Source organism: Patiria miniata, unplaced genomic scaffold (genome assembly GCF_015706575.1).
Source record: "Patiria miniata isolate m_02_andy unplaced genomic scaffold, ASM1570657v1 HiC_scaffold_10, whole genome shotgun sequence".
Classification (NCBI taxonomy): Eukaryota; Metazoa; Echinodermata; class Asteroidea; order Valvatida; family Asterinidae; genus Patiria; species Patiria miniata.
The window spans coordinates 661,055-674,803 of record NW_024037048.1 but is presented as its reverse complement, the minus strand read 5'-3'; the positions used below and the strand labels follow the sequence as shown (position 1 = coordinate 674,803).

General features: G+C 38.6%; 1 protein-coding gene across 1 annotated transcript in view; it reads right to left on the bottom strand.

Moving 5' to 3' along the window:
• Positions 1-5,869: 5,869 nt before the first annotated feature.
• Positions 5,870-13,749, bottom strand: part of LOC119739992 (BTB/POZ domain-containing protein KCTD9-like) — a gene marked incomplete at its 5' end in the record, with an annotated part of 63,918 nt that continues 56,038 nt past the window's right edge. Inside the window, one exon of the mRNA XM_038215173.1 lies at positions 5,870-7,718. The remainder of the gene's footprint in view (positions 7,719-13,749) is intronic.

The window sequence follows — 13,749 nt, the reverse complement described above, 5'->3', positions numbered from 1 at the left end:
GTAGTTACCATGGCAACAAATGTTTAAAAATAGTTTCCATTTGGTTTCCATGGCGACCATTTCGCCATGGAAAAAATGTTTTGGGGTTAAAGGTAAATTAAAGCCACTCAAAATATATATTATAGCATACACAGAAATTCTCCAGTGAATTCAGTAATTAATACTCAATAATCAGAGAAACATGCAAAAACAAAACACTGGTTTATTTACACATTTAATACACTGATTCAAACACACTTTTTAGTGGAACATGTAATTTACTATAATAGACTGTCTTCATTCGCTAATAAATATTTTTTTTAAATGACCAGAAATTACATTAGTACAAAAGCAAAGCCCAATTGTGTCAAGAACACCCCCTTTTATCACAACACTAGATTTTCTTAGAATGTTATTTTCGGTCATTCATTCTCGTGTGATTGTTCAATTTAAATCTAATTTGAATTAACCAGACAAATGAATGAAAAAATGATGAAATGGGATGGATAATACCAATATTACTTAACTACTCTGCAAGACATTAGTTGTGAAGTCTCGTACAAGTTCGACAGGGGAACTCAATGCTCATGGACTTGCAAGCAGCCGGTAGCGAATTTGTCTTTTCCCAAACCGACAATATAAAAAGGGCACTTTCTCTGCGTGATGTATACTCGTGATTTCCCAGACCAAAAGATTCCGACTGTTCCGGATTGAAGCTCTTTGTGCGTTCGATTTCTTCTCCCAGCTTAACTCGCGCCCTGACTCCTCGCGTAATGACAGACATGCGCAGTGGAACTTAATAAACGAACGGTTTCGGGTGAAGTTTCGTGCAAGAGCTGGAAACATGGGCGTCGCCAGGACTTTTTTCTATAGGGGAGCAAAATATATTTTTCCTCAAAATCCTGTTTATCAAGATATTCTCGATTTATCAGTTTGAAAGGGAGGTAGGGACAATCCCCCCCCCCATAAAATTTACACCAATTTGACTTCTCGCCTTTTTCTCTTCCTTTTTTTTTGGCTTTTCCGGGGGGGAGGAATGATGGCGTCGGCACGTAAAACGGATAAGATGCAGCTTAATTATAATGTGCCATTAATTTACACAATTAAATTACACATTAAAATTACACAATTCAAGGGGTTAAGATCGCGCAAGGCATGATGGAAAACAACATAGCGCAGCACGATCGTACCCATGGGGAACGAGGTTGCTTTAGGTCAGGCAGCCTCCTTGGCTACAAATAAACATGACAACATTGATGGCCCTTTTTCAAAGCTTGGATTCGTTTCCGATTTCGCTTTTAGTTTTTAATGTTCTGAGCAAATTTTTAAAGTAAATCACTTGCTTCGTAATATACAGTAACGATAATACAGTTTGACTCATGTTGATCTGGAATCTTGAAAATTAGGCACCAAAATAGCACTGCGACCGAATTTTGGAAAATCTAAATTCAAAATTTTACATGACGCAGCAAAGAGTTCGCCCATACGAGCGAGTATATTTGATGCACAAAATCGTCAGTGAATTTCAAGTTTTCTAAATGAAAGCAATGAATTTTAATTATCAACTCATTTGAAAAAGAAAATAATAAGGAATTAGCAGTTAATTAAACCTATCTTATATTCGGAAATTCTCGGGCGCTATCCGATTGTCGACGAAACGAATTCGGCAAACTTCGGACATTTTCGGAAAAAGGAAGAATAATTCCTCCCATGTTAGTCAAGTGACGTAAATTGTATGATCGGAGGCTACCGGACCTACCACGGCCTGCAAAACTATGGAAGGTCCAACACTGCAAAAATGTAGAAGCGTTTATTATTTGATGCTTAAAAATACATTTTCAACAGAGGTACAAAATAATTCCTACACATGCCTTTCTACTATTTGTTGATGGCGTTATGAGGACTTTTTTGGAAAAAATATGTTGCCAACCACGGCTTAAATTTATAAAAAATGGCGGCAATGTTTACAAACAAAAGAAAGGCCTTTATCATGAATAGTCAGAATCTTTTGGTCTGGGAACCAGACTTATTGATATAACAAAGGAATAATGGTGTTGAAATTACCAACGATTCGTAAGAGTAGTCCAGGCGCCGTATTCATAAAACCTTACTATCTTACAGCCAACTAAGCTAACTCGTTACATACAACAACAAAAAACGACTAAAAAAAAAGTTACATAGTTGCTAACTAGTGACTTTGAGTTGACCTGGATTTACAACATTCTACTGAAGTAGGAAACGTAGAATTTCGAAAAAGTCTGACAAAAAAATGGCGGCCGGAGTTTGTTAATTTTCAACCCCTTGTTCGTGAGAAAAAAAGTTCACGTGCTCATCCAAGTTTATTTAAACTTTTAAGCACAACGACGCTGCGCAGTCAATTCAATATGTTCCGCAAGTCACAGGACGTTGTAAATTACAACGCTGCTTCATTTGCTTTAACACCACAAATGTAAACAAGCTGTTTTCTTTCTGGTGTTAAACCATTTAAATATAACATTAAAGTAAGATGAAACCAACACAATTCAGACTACAACATTTTATTTGTTGTTCCGTGGACATTCAATGATTTAGAGGAAAGCCACCTAGCCAAAAACCTTAATTATTAGACCGTAAACGAATCAAAATGCAGCAAAACTTGACGGTTATAGTATTTTAAAATGGCAGCCAATTTAGATTTGTATTTGTTTGCAAATGAAGTATACTCTTTACCTTCGAATGTCATACAAAAATAATCTTTACCCAAATTGCCTGATTTCGAATTGCTGCTGTTGCAAAAAAAATCTTTCCTGAGGTCTAATTGGAGGGTTCGGTCATTCACATGGGTTAAAAAAATCACGATGCGCGGCGCTCAGTAACATGTAACGCAAATGCGCTGCAATCGAATTGATTAATCACAGCATCACTCCTTTTAAAATCGACACCAATTGGCTGCCGCACGCGGCTTGAATAAATTTGCACGTCGGGACATTCGATCGGAGAGATAGGGCTCCGTGGAAAACGGATGAGACTCAGACTAAAAATACATACGGAAGTACCCGACTATTGCCTCATGTCACACTGCTATTCAATTTTCGTCCAATATTGACTACTTTAATTGTATACTGCATGAGAATGCGATCATGATCAGTTCAAAATCATGCTCTTCGTCTGGAAATGCATTCACTCATCAGCATCCGTCCACCTAAACAATCTCCTATTACTGCACAGCCAAATTATGTAAACTACAAGACTCAATTACCAACACTTTCCGTACCCAAACAAATCGACGGCCTTCGTGCCTCTGGTTATTTTGGCCCCCATATCAGAACAAGCTCCCTCAATAAAACCGCCAGTCTGATTCGGTGACATTTCAGAAACGTTTGAATCATGGGTAAGCAGCTATCACGCTCAAATTATAATTATCATGTCAAAATATGAATAGAAATTCATAACAAATAAGCAATAGTTCTTACACCTCGTTTGGATGGTATCGTGACAAAGATGGTTTTGGACCTTTCATGAGTACAGTAGAAATGTTTAACGTGTGGAGCCATTCAAACAAAGATCAAAACGTGATGAAGACAAATTGTTAATCAAATCAAATCCCTGACAAACAACACATGATGGAACGTCAGAGGTAGAATGTGTAACAAAAAATAGATCATATTGGTCGGGTTTGAAAGAGTTGGTCTTTGTAAACATATTTTATAAACTGATAGCAGCAAAATAACTGATATGTTGGTTACACACTCTTACGACTGGGATAGCGTTATATTGTGTTTGCATTTTTATTGAAACACACTGATTTTGCCATTGCATTCTCATGTTGCGGCAATATTGATTTGTTTTACCCCATTCAAATCAACGTAACCAAGGCGAGGCTGGACGGAAAACCAGCCTGATTTCATTTTTCTAAAAAAAAAATCATTCAGTACTGTTTATTGGACAAAATCAACATAACTGGAATTGTGGGGCATCATAAAGGTCACACAGAATGTACAAAAGTCATTCGTACAAATTCATTCACACAAAAGTCATTCGTATTCAAGTGAGGTTTTCAATGCGGGAATTTCAAACACAAATCACAATGATATGCATGAAATCAGTGTTCAACCTGTTTCACACTGGATTTGTAGAGCCAGTGCATTGCAACCTTGGAAGACAGACATTGGTTATCATGGCACCTCCTTACACAAATGCACAGCGAACTTTCATAGTTAAAACCCATTAGGCCTACAAAGGTTCAACGCCTTTTTGCAGCACAATTCCCACAAGCAAATCGTATACCCAGTAAGCAAGCAAAAATTACTGGGAAATCACATGATCAAGGAACCATCCGGAGCAGGCAATCGGAAGCATCAGGAAGAAGGCGGACTGGTAGATCTCAAGCTAACATTGCTCGAGTAGCTCAAGCCTTAAGAATAAACCCAAATGTCAGTTCCAGACAGAACCCTTTCCCGAAAATTTCACAATCTACCTTCAACAGGATAACAATTCAGGCATGGTCTTCAACACGGTGATTATGCAAGACGGGTAGCTTTCTGCCAGTGGCTCCTCAAAATGAATGGACGAGTCAGCTCATCAAATGTACGGCATTATGCGCCACAGACCAACCACCCCGCAATTTTGTCTATGACATTCCAAATGATCGTCGGAAGTTGACTGTCTGGATTGGTTTAATTGGCCATCGTATCGTGGGTCCGGTCTTTTTCGCTGGAAATGTCAACGGCCAGAATTACCTAAACTTTAATCAACAACACTGTTGTCCCAGAACTTGTAAGATTGTATGGCCAACAAAGAAACGGCGCCATTACGCAGAGTATGATATTTACAGGATGGTGCTCCAAGCACACCGTGCTCGGCCAGTCCAAGATCGTCTACAAGAGCTCTTCCCCAACTACCTGATCGGTCTGGGACATGGAGTCGAATGGCCGCCGAGGTCTCCAGACTCACGCCCCTTGACTTTTTTCTTTGGGGTTACCAGCAAGTCTACAACAGCTTAAAATACGCATAGTGGACGAGGTCAAAAGTCTTAGGCGCACCAAGGATCTCCACAGGCGGGCTATTGAAAGCATGCGGGAAAGGGCTCTGAGATGCATCAATCTTAATGGTCATCAAGTCGAAGAAGGGCAGGGCGTTAATTTTAGATAAGTACACAGCTAAAATGCTTAATTTACATTTGTTTGTTCAAGTATTCCGTGGACAGCTTGCAAAATGAGTACGTTTATTAAAATAGACATAACTCCTCTTAGGAATGATCAATTTATTTTATTCTTGTTTTTTTCTAATAAGCAGGAGAGAGAGTGCTTGTTAAATATATGCTTTACTGAACTTTTGAGTGTCATTTGTTTGTTTTGAAAAACATTACAAATCCCGGTCAACTTCTTTTTGACTCACCCTGTATACTGCATCGGAATATCACCATCTCACTCACTCAGGAAATAACTTTGCAGTTCCTAATACACCAGATAGTGGACTGTACTTCACCGGAAGAGAGAGAGGGATAAGGAATATAGACAGTGTGTTCGCACTATACACCAGCAACTAGCGCTAGCTTTTCCAGGACATATGCACTGCCTGCATGTGATGAATGGAACAGAAGATGTGCACCCATCCGAAGGTTTAACAATATAGGATCTTGTCCAGGGCCGGGCAAAGTTGAATAGATCGTGTATATATATATATATACGAATCTACACTGACTTGCAAATGTGGAGAAAATCAGGTGTCTTATTTGCATAAACTATTGTTGTTAAGAAACAGGTTAAGTCGAAGAATAGATTCGGAACTGAAGATTCGTGCATAAATGGACTCGGCTTCGCCTCGTCCATTCTTAGTACATTCTTAGCATTTTTTTTTTTAATGGCGGTTGCAATTTCTGCAAGGAAGAAGGGTTTTGGACACTGATTTGAATTGCATTTGAAAACCGAACTTTAAAAAGGAGAAACGAGAGAACACATCAAAATTGAGTTGCAGCATCTCCATCCAGTAACCGAAAAAGACAAACAGCTAGCCAGCTCTGCCGTGGTCTCCGCTCCAGTATCCCAAATAAAAAGAGCCATTTGATACCTGGATGAATTTGGGCGCAATAGGATTTTTTTTTTTAGAGAGGGGGCAAAACATATTTTCCAAAAAGAGTCTCCCCCCCCCAACATATTCTTGATTGATCAGTTTTAGAGGGGGTAGGAACATTTTGCCTCCCCCCCCACCCAACTCATTAAATTACTTCTCACCTCTTTTCTTATTTATATATTCATTTATTGATTTATTTATTAATTAATTTTCTTATTTTTATATTTGCTTTTCAGGGGCGGGGGAATGTTGCAACCTTACGCCATTTTTTTCTTCTCTCAAATGAAGGTTATTCATTTGCAGAAAATGATAAGACATGAATCTGGGACCGAGAAATATTTCCAATTTTGTTAGGAAATCAAATTGTGTTGACTCGCCATAGACTTTGTACAAAATTGCGGAAGTTGCAACATTTTCAATTTTTCAGGCTGCATCCGAATCAATTAACTGTTTAGAGCACGTCCACGGCCAGTGAAAATACGCAGGGACGCGCTGACAATAATTCGTGGCTGTAGCTTCGTGCAAAGAGCTACATAGGGTTTGTAGCTCTATGCTCCGTAGAAGCCCATTTCGGACACGGCCTTGAGAGGCGCCTGCCGGACGTTGTGTGGCCTTATGAGATACTTACCCAAGTGACCGGCTCGGCGAGTCGGTTACTTGGGCCAGGCTCGAGTAAGCGCGAGAAGTCACTCGAGAGGTAAATCGAACGCTGTCGAGCTTGTACGAGTAAAATGCAAATCGGCAAGTATATCATTACATTAAGATACATTTCTCCAATAATAATATACCAGACGGCCATTTCGGAATAAGTACGGCTAACAAATCAAACACAGATCGGGTTAACTGATCAAACTGCGGCTATTCCTCAGTCTCAAAGCATGCGTTGGTCAATCGCCAGTAACGGACACTTATGTCAGCCGCAAAGCGGGAAAATCAACTTAATTTGAAGCTAGCAAGACCTTAAAAGAACGACTCGGCCAGATTTCGTTTTTTTGGATGGCTACGCTTTCGCGCCCTTCACCCGTCTGTCTCGATGCCGTTGAGCTAACCAAACGCATCCTAATTTTTATGTCACTTGGTACTTCCTTGTTATTTAAAACGTCGATGTTGCCATCATAGTGAGCTTTGCACCTATTGTTCGGGGCAAGATTTATTGCCAATATACAGCCCTTAACTGGCAGCCACAAAGAAGTTCAAGATTTTCAAACGTTATTTTGCGTGTGTATTTCTATTGCATGGCAAGGATTTTCTGATCATTTAGTTCCCACGGGACGAAATAAACTACCCTGGCCTAGGCCAGGGTAGTTTATTTTAATTGTCATTAAATGCTTTACAAATCATATTTCTTTATAATAGTTTTAGGCCATATACTACAAATATCAATCCGCCACTTTCAATCCACCTCCACAAGTTGGAGCTGAGTTGTTAATTTTCCTCCAGTAAGTAAATATTTCCAGTTGAGTTTTATAACCAGAAATTAGATGATTCACAAAGGTGTCATGAAAGATGCTAGAATTTTTTCCTATAAACTATGATAATCCTATATTTTAATACGTTGTTCCTGCTACTATTTACCTGACTGATTGTGACATGTGTAGAGGTGTAAGCATTTCTTCGAATGTTGCATTCTTGACATTAGCCCCTCTCAGATTAGCTTCCTGGAGATCACAACCTGTCAGATTGCAGTTCTGTTAAAAACAAATAAGAAATTGACTTGAGTTGCAAACGCTAGTAATCAGACAAGAACTCATATCACTGGACACTGCACATGTCAATATTTTTGTCAAACTTGTGGGGAAAAAATTAAAAAAACAAAAACAACAGGATCATTTTCCCTGAAGTCAGCAATTAATCCAAATTCTTAGCTTTAACCTTAACTCCATAACGACCATACCCATCCTGGCAAATTCCAACACCATATGGAAAACTGCGCACACATATTTCTGACTTATTTCTGGAGATGTGCCAACCGCACTGTCAAAGACTGTCGGTTTAGGGGTACTGGTACCCATCATGACAGATTCCAACGAAACATGTCGTTGGGGTTTGAGGGGTTGAGCTTCCAATAGGGCTAAAGGAACAATGGCTCCTCAAAAAGCATAAATCAGTTGGTCCTAGTTCAAGTGAAAAGGCTGTGGAAACCCACTGACTCGAATGCACTTGTTGACGCTAAATCCATACTAGGCTTTGATCCAAAACCTGACACACCACTTACGCGCCATGGATACACACAAATATTTAAGAATCGCAATATTCAGATGCCAACCACAGTGACTTGATCAGTTATCATTTTACGAACTAATGGTGCACCCTCCATGGATGACCGAGAGAACTTACAAAAGGAAACTATACAAAAATGGCCATTCAAATATACTTAACGCAGTTTCGTTTTTCTATTGGTCGAGAGCCCGTCGCATGGCATGTCTTAAACGGATGATAAAGACATGGCCAGCGGGTCTTTGACACTTTACCAGTGTCACATGAAATTTGGACTCCCAATGAAATCGGGTGACTTTTAACGTTTCACTAGTTGAACGTTCACTTTCCACACGTCTGCATGCGCAACACTACCGGTGAATCAGTATTTCATGATCCGCGATATTCCCTTATTAATATTCAGAGAGAAAAGAAAATGTTTCTTAAGTGAAAAACCTAACAATAAAAATATTTTATTGTTGATTTAAATGATAAAAACATCATCAATTTTTCGGCACATTTGCCAAAACAGTCCTGTTTTCGTGAAGATTTTTTGTTCATTTCACCCACAGCATCTGTACACACTCCCCCCCCCCCTCCCGGCACTTTGGCACTAAAATTAATCTGATATACCCCTCGTACACACTTAGACCAGCACCTGAAGTTGTGTGTCGAAACATTGACGTCATCACGTGTCTTGTGGTGTTACAATGTAGGTGCATATTATAAGGTCTACATCTCCAGAATTGGTGTGTACCTAGACTGGGATATGTTACAGATAAAAATTGAAAAGACGTCATGATGACGTCATCACCAGTCACCTTAAAGATTAATAGACTTAATTTATGAAAATCAATATAAAATCAACCGTGAGAGACCTGAACTTGACGTTTGCGGGAAATGATAGAATAGTCCAGAGTCTGAATATTTTTATCACGTGACTCTTGGCTCCCTCCGGCCCTTTGTCCGGCCCTTTGTTCCCGATGTTTCGGATCACAGCCTCAGATCCGGAGGTGCCACAGCCGCATGTAATGCAAATGTCCCTCCCTTCCTCGTCTCCAAACATGGTAGATGGAAGACCGAAGTGGCCCGAAACGCCTATCTTAAGTTGGACCCCGCCTCAACTATGCTAACATCCCAATCACTTGGAATATGAATCGCATAGTTAAATCAACGCGATATTATAATCGTCGTTGCTGTTTTGTGCTATTGGTATTAATCATTAATATTTTCTATGAAGAGAGAACCCATGTTATGAAGAAGATGGATCATATATGGTGATCGATGTATTAGAATTGACATAATGAAAAAGAGAAGATACAAATAAAAGCGTTCTCGTTAGCAAGGTTGACTAGCGACCGCACCAAATGTTCACCACAAGCAAACGTTTGAGTTTGTAATTATTGTGTTAGTTATTTTGTCCACATGAGGTAGAAATAGAATAGAAATCAACTTTCTGACGTAAGAATGGAGGAAGAAACTACACATCCTTCGTGGATGGAACTAAGACATGTCACAAAATGTTGCCGAAACAGCCCAGTGTTTGTCCACAAACATAGTTCAGTTCGGAAATAGTTTCATCGTAAAGCAGCCATTTGAAATTTCAAATTTCCATTTCACGTAAAGGCTCATCCTTAATACTTGATTAAAACCTAGAAACTTTGCAAAATACTCATTTTAGACCCCAACCCCTGCAAAGGCTATATTACCTTTTCACTACTAAGACAATTTCACATTCATGTAGCAAAAACCAACATTACGGTCGAACAGACTTTTTTGCATTGAAAATATCAGTCTAACCTGAAAGCCAACAGCCTTTTTTGTACTGTACAAAAGAGATGTTCGGATCCAAGGGCAGATCAAGGATCTTAATGGATCTGAATAGGAAAGCAGATAGAAAGAGACTGACCTAACGAATATGTTTGATGGCGCAGTATAAAGTGAGAAGCAATCAAGGGATGCTAGAGCTCAGCTTTGATGTTTTTGTCTATAGAACTTCCTTAAAATTATCATACAAGTTGTTAGTGGCGAAGTGTCCAGTAAGTCTGGAGTCAAGGAACTGTCGAAGTGCATCATATCTGAGTTGATATCCTCAAAGTTGGCTTTATTGTATAAAAACACCTTTAATGGACGTCACATGGCATTGTGATGACGTCACTTCAATGATTATCTCTAACACATTCCTGTGTATGTACATAACACATTTTTACACCCAATCGGACTTGTACTTCAGAAGTTATAGCGATTTGAAAAAAATGCACATTTAATATGACGTCATGTGACACATGATGACGTCATCATTACAAAAATCATCGGGTCCATCTTCGGCTGCTTGTCTAAGTGTCTGCCAAGTGTAAAGTCAATCAGACATACGAAAGTGCCCAAAGTGTATGGTTTGAAGAAACGTGTACAAAACCTATGGGGAAAAAAATACATCTTTAATGTGACGTAACTTAACACTTGATGGCGTTACGATCACGAATTTCTTCTAGGAGCATCTAGGAGCATCTATGGGTGGTGATCTAAGTGTTTACCACGTCTAAAGTTGATCGGATTTACGAAAGTGCCCAAAGTGGAGTGTTTTAATACGTGTACAAAACATATCAGGAAAAATACATCTTTAATGTGACGTAACCCCACACCTGATGACGTCACGAACACGAATTTCTTCTTGGACCAAAACACGAGCTGTTTCGGTGTCACCGAAACAGCTAAAAATCAAAACTGTGACTTCGTGCAAAGCTAAACAAAATTCACGTCGACTCCTTGCAGCGCGCCCTCATGATATCTGTGGGATAGTTCAAGGTGTAACACTAGAGCTTGCACAGATTGAGCTGAAATTCAGAACCATACTTAGATGATAATTATAAAGTGTCCAACTACTTGTGAAATAACAACTTGAGGAAACTCTTAGAGATGAATATAAATACAAAGATTTGGGGGACGTTTTCGAACGATTTCTTCCCGACTTGAAGGTAAACGTTAACAAGTAACTAGTATTGGCGTTACTTTACCAAGTAATTAGTATTGGAGTTTTGGCATCAATGGAGGCGATTTTTTTTTTTACTGACATGAAGTTGAGAATTTCTTCTTTCGTTACAATTTAACATTTCAATCATACTGAGCATTATTTTCTTAAAAAAAAAACAAAAACAACGTTCAAAAGACCAAAGTAAAGGAACAGGCTACTCCAGTTATAAATCCCCTAGGCCCCCAATACTATAAAATAGTTAATATCAGTCTCCTCAAGTTGTTTTTTTTTTAATTTTTTTTCCAACAGCAGTGCCAGTTCTTGTTTTCACAGAACACAGTTTGCGGAGATACAGTATATGGTTTAAAATGTGATTGCTTGTTATGGGGAAAACATCCAGCGTTTACTATGGACAATTTAAGACTCGACTTGGTCAAGAAGATGTCAGCAAAACAAGAACTACTTTAGCTTTGGTATTGTTGAACGAGTCATTGGGAACTTGAGGGCAAAATATCCCATTCTGGAGAGTACCATTCCAATCGCACTGCTGCATTACGATCAAGACAATAAGATAACAACACTAGGGCAACATAGTAAGGGTGGCAATGTGGCTTAGTAAATATTTGTAAATCTGTGGCTCCCTATAGAATCCTTAATTTGCAATGCATTCGTAAAAATGGTCAACTCAAAACAAGCAAATGTAATATACATTTACGCAATCAACAGCATTACAGGTGAAATTAATATCAGTATTTCTGTAGTTCTAGATAAACAGCACTATTAATCTGATTTGTTATTTCATAAAATTCCAATCATTTAATGCGATTTAACGACTTCATAACGCATCGTTTGAAAGCTCATCTCATAATGCATCCAACAAAAGGTGTGTCAAAGTTAAGAAACGAGGCCCTTTTATTCTTACAGTGCTTTGAAATGAATTATTCAAGTGTACCCCTGCAATCAACACGGTTGAGAGATGATCTGGCGTTTGACACCTGATTTTTGCGAGCAAACGAAATGCACCGCACGGTACCGGAAACCGGACTGTGGCGTTCGTCGCACGTGATGACCGGCCACGCGGCACGTATGTGCTTTTTTGGTTAATGATCGTTTTCCCTTTTTTTTGACACCATATTCGTTGTGAATTTTTCTAAAGCCTTTTCTTTCCAATTGCTTGATTAAACTACTCAAGTTGGTTGAACTGTAATCTTTAAAATTGCCCCATTTTTTTTTCACCGAACACTCGTTTTCCTGTTCCAGTTTGGTATTTCAAGTTTTTCTAACGTTATTCCAATGGCGGAGCTAAATGACAGACTAGAAGGGTAGAAAATTCCAACTGGACTTTAGGGCGGGTGTGGCCACTACCTGGACGCACGCCTTTATGCGTGTGAGCGCTCCTGATGCTGGCACAAAATTTTAAAAAAAATCGTGACGGCGTGATTTTATCATTGGATAAAAGTTGGTTCTATGTCTTTTCGGTTTTGAATTAATGAAAATAAGACCCTTTAATTAAGTGGATCTCGTTATATTAATTGTTTACGTGGTTGCCAGGCAACGGAATTTCTAATTAATAGGGCATAACTCAGCCGTGAACCACAAAGTTCCGTCTTTGGTCCTCTCGTATTTCTTATCATATCATTTTCTTTATTTGCAGACGACACAAGTGTTATGTACAAATCATAACAGTGAACTTGTAAAAGATAGCACTTGGCTGCAAGCAAACAAACTGTGTGTTGATGTTCTAAAATCACATTATATTGTATTTTGCTCTAGACGGAAGAAATACACTCGAACGATTCCATTAGTCAAAAATGACATTAACCTTGAAAAAGTAAACAATTTGATGAAAATCTAACATGGAACAATCACACTGATAACGTGGCCAGCAAACATCTAAAACTATTGGCATGATGAATCGTCTCAGGTTTTTCTCACAAAAAATTTAATAACTCTTTATTCTTCCATACTTAAACTATTCCAATATCATCTGGGGTGGGTATTCATCGTGTGATAAACTTCGCATTTTACAAAAACGAGCATCAACGTGGAATAGTTCAACTCCTTACATCTTATTCGTAGTCTTTTAATACATGTACTTTGTTTATATACAACAATAGCTCAATGATACTCCTGTTTGTCTGTCATTGTCTTTAGTTCATAATTGTCCGTCTGTCTGTAAGTGTTTAACAGGTCAGGGAACAAAAGCAATGGCTTCACCCTAATCCCCGTGTTGTTATGTGGATTTATATGTACATGAATATAGTTTAATTATGTTAATAATTGTATTGTGTAAAAAAAAATTACATCATATTTTATTTTGTACGTTAAATGTTAAACATAACGATTTCATGTTTGTGTCATAACAACGTTGAAATAAATGTTCAGTATAATAAGGATTGTTTCGTTCAACCGATTTTCTTTAAACAACCACCAAACAATTACACTGACTCATCAGCCCTTTCATATATGGGGGGCTTTGCAGATAAATACAAGACACTTCACTCACTCATAACCCAGCTCTAGAAGTGGAGAAATAGGTATGATCTTTTTCA